The sequence below is a fragment of the Choloepus didactylus genome, chromosome X (genome assembly GCF_015220235.1).
Source record: "Choloepus didactylus isolate mChoDid1 chromosome X, mChoDid1.pri, whole genome shotgun sequence".
Taxonomy (NCBI): Eukaryota; Metazoa; Chordata; class Mammalia; order Pilosa; family Megalonychidae; genus Choloepus; species Choloepus didactylus.
In genome coordinates, this window is record NC_051334.1 from 109,870,614 (window position 1) to 109,875,046 (window position 4,433).

Consider the following 4,433-nt stretch of genomic DNA (forward strand, 5'->3'; position numbering starts at 1 on the left):
TAAAAGTTTCCTTAGAGATGGAGAAGGAAAAATAAACACAGTGGAACTTGGCAAGTATTCACAGTATGAAATAACAGAAGAGAAGGAGAACAAAGAATCCATAATTTCTTTTCTGACCTTTAGATCTATTCAGAACAATATACTCTTATTGACAATGAGGTCCTGGGTAGTTTTAGAAAAATAATCTCTTCTTTTGGTCTCTGTGGTCAAGATATTGGATATGGTGGATTGAAATGGAGAATGGATGAAACACACTTCATGAATGAATCGAATCACTGTGAGGTTTTTCTGAAGGTCATTTTGGTTTTGCTTAGCTATACTATATGTGTTTTTTCAGTGTGGTGTTTTATGTCAGGGATCAGTAAAAATTTTTTGTAAAGGGTCAGCTAGCAAATATTTTAGGCCTTATGGGCCACACATAGCCTCTTGTTCCAGTTTGCTAAAGCTGCTGTTATGCAAAATACCAGAAATGGATTGCCTTTTATAAAGGCTATTTATTAGGTTACAAATGTGCAGTTCTAAGGCAATAAAAGTGACCAAACTAAGGCATCAACAAGAGGATGCCTTCACTGAAGAAAGGCCAATGGCATTCAGAACACCTATGTCAGCTGGGAAGGCACATGGCTTGTCTGCTAGTCCTTTGCTCCCAGGTTCTGGTTTCAAAATGGCTTTCTCCAAAAGGTCTCTGGACTTCTGTCTCTCTTAGCTTCTCTCTCTCAGCTCCTGTGCATTCTTGCTTGTTCTCCTGGGGCATTTCTCTCTTAGCATCTCAAGGGCAAACTCTGGGCTTCAACTCTTAGCTTAGCATCTCCAAACATCCTTCTGTCTGCATCACCCAGCATGTCCAAGCAGCTAGGTCTGTGTTGGCTCTTAGCTTCTCCTGGGGGCAAACTCTTGATTACATATTTTAGCTTCTCTCCAAAATGTCTCTCTCAGCTTCTCTGAGCTCCTTCTCTCCATGAGCTCTCTTAAAGGACTCCGGTGACCTAATTAAGACTCACCCAGAATGGGCATGTTCACACTCCCGTGAAAATGATCTAATCAAAAGTTCTCACCTACAGTTGGGTGGGTCACATCTCCATGGAAACAACTTAATTGTAAGGTCCCACCCTAATCAAAAGACTAATGTCTGTCCCCACAAGATTGCATTAAAGAACATCCTTTTGTGGGGGGCATAATAGATTCAAACCTGCACATCTCTGTTAAATGTTCTTTTTTTAAAACAATCCTTTCAAAACATAAAAGCTATTCTTAATTTGAAGGCTGAACAATAACAGTCCACAGGATAAATGTGGTCTGTGAGTATAGTTTGTTGACCCCTGTTTTAGATGCACATTTGGGCATTTTATGCCTTTTTCTTTCAGAAATACTATTCCTTTCCCTTTTCTTTTCCATTTTCAATCCTTTCTCCCTCTCCCTTTCCCACTGTCCATAATTTATGCTGTATTCTAAAACTATCTCTGTCATTGAAAACTAAAAGAACCTGGATAAGTTACTTTTGTTGATAGGATTTCCACATCTGGCAAATGATCAGATCGGACTCTGATCACTAAGGTCATTCCTGACTCTGACATCCTTTGCATATATATATATATATATATATATATATATATATATATATATATTTACCAATTGATGGAAATATAAACAGAAATCAAAGCAGACACATATGCTGGGAAAGCCAAAATTTCTAAAGGTAAAAATAAATTTTACTGAAGATTTAATCTCTGAATTATATTTCTTTCTTCACACAAAGGATTCTGAAATATTCACTCTGCTAAAGATAAAGGAAGACAACATATTAGTTCATTTTTTTATGTAGGTCATCCCTTACGTCTTTATCTTAAGCTTGATACTTTTCTTAAATATTTAGTGGAATTCTTCAAATTGTACTCTTCAATTTGTGACTGACCATGGCACCCAAAAGGAAGAAGATGAGGTCAGATATCTCCTTTCTCCTCCTCTTAAAAGCAAAGCAAAATATACTTTCAGTGATTTTGGAGAGATGACCTCCCCCCCCCCCCCAAATTTTTGCATTTGAAATCATATTAATTGTCCAAAATGTAAGACTACAGCCCATCTAGTCAGTTGCATCTTCAGTTATTATCCTTGACAGAAGACTTTTTCCTCTTGGGCTTCTAGGCTACCTTTTTCAATCTTAATCATTATCACTAGTTAATTTCTACAAGGTTTTGACTTCAGAAGTGGTTATCACCTAATCTTACAGAAGACATTATGGAGATACTGATAATATTAGAAGAAAGAAAGAAGCATCCCTTTTCCTTTTACTGACTCTTAGACCCCCACACAACTTCCACATAGTCCCCAATTCACAGGTAGTCCAATGTAATCTTAAAACTGAAAAATATTTTACTTCAATTTCTTAATTTAGAGATATACTAAATGCCAGATGTGAAATGGCTTGCCCTAGTTAACCAGTTATTTAGTGTCTGAGCCGGAACTAAAATCCAGGTCTTCTAAATTTCAGTCTGAGCTTTTCCTATCATATCATACTTCATAGTCATTCAAGGTAACTTAAAAAATCTGTCTATAGGTCTTAAGTCTGTAGTTATGACTAGCAAAGAGCATATCTATGTTCATCACTCAGTTTTTAATAGAGGTTAAGAAATCTGCTTCAAAGAGTCTGGGGTAAAATTCACAAGGGGTAGTTTCTCTTTCAAGCAATCAGTTCTAGAGGCCTATAGGAAGATCAATGTCCTCTCCTCTTAGCTGCTCCTACTAACCAGAAACAAACTCTCAAATTTCTAGTTAAAGCCTCAGATACCTAGGCACCTTTGAAAATACTTAACAGAGGAAAAGCACAGAGTGCTCTTTAAGCTACTCCTGCATCTCCCATCCAGCTCAGCACACCAAGAGAAACCTCATTAACCTATCCTTCAGGGAGAGAGATATAACTTTCATGATCTGATTTGGCCCTTTTAAGCACTTGGCTATAGCATATGAATCAAAGGGAGATGTAAACTGGCAGAGAGCAAGAACCACATCTATTTAATTTGTATTGTATATTACTTAGCATGGCGCCATGTATATATATAGGCACTTGCTAAATATCACTTGAAGAGAAATGCATTCCAAATGTGCTTGTTGGCAATAAACTTAGTTTTCATCCCTTTACTGATTGTGGCTCTAAATGTCACATCATTACCTTTTTATGCTTCTTAAACAACTTCACTCTTCTCCTTGGCATGAGAGAACTTTTAAAATTAGAGTAGACTAGTCTTACAAGTGAGAAAGCTTCATGGAGTGGCAGAATGAGAATTAAGTCCTAAAGAATCTGTCTCAACTACAGACAACCCACAACAGAAGATTTAGAGACATGGACTGAGACCCCTCAGGACAATAACATTTTCCTCTCACTTTTCCCTGCAGTAGGCAAGGAACTTTCTGTGTTTCATCAACATATAGAACATGACTTATTGAGTTGAATTTAAGCATTGTCAAAGGGGGAATTAAGCAATTCTATTGAGATCCATTCTTTCTTTGTCTTAGGTACCTACATCCATTAGCTTATATGGGAAATCTGAGCTGAAGGCAAGTACAGAATTTGTTTCAAAAATGAATATAAATCTTTTCAGAATATTTTATTCTTACATCTCAACAAACCAGTGTTGGTTGCTGTGGAGAAACTGAAACTTACTGGCATTGTAATAAGGGGACCCTAAAATAAAAAAAGGAAGACATAAAAATGAAACCAATAAATCTTATATCATTATCCAACTTAAAAAGAGAGCAAAATGGTAAGATTTAAAGCATACCTGCCTTAGTAATATAGGTAGGGACCCTAAAAGCCTCCCATCTCAATTGTGTCTTCCTAAGCAGCTTGTGAGAAAATCAGTGAAAAAACTCATCAATTTTAAACAAATAGTCCCAAATCCTAAGTCAATGCTGGCAGACACTAATGCCTGCCATTACATTCATGTGAGTAAGCTAGATATATAAGACAAATATTTGGTCTCTGTGATTTTGTTTACATATGAATGTGAATGTGTGCATATATGTATTCATTTTTGACTAATTAATTAAATATTCTTTTGCAATCAGTAGTTGACAAAGAAATTATCTGTCACACATAGAATGCAAACCAATAGCTCTATATGATGGTTACACAAGACAGTTCATCAAACATTATAGATGATGTGGGAAAGAAGTTTAAAGGTTGAGAGGAACAGAGGGCAAGCTTGCCTATGGGAGAATTTCTCTTACCAAGTGGTCTGTAGAATGGAGAGGCAGTTTTTGGAGCTTCTGCCCTGAGACAGTCACTTCTCAGTGTATATTACATATGAAATGCATTTTAACAGTCTATAGTATAAATGAACTAAACTCACACATCAGATGGCCAGAAATGAGACCGCATTGGTGATGTTATCAAAGCCTTTTTTCCTTCCAGGAAAAAATAGCTAAGCCACTTTTGC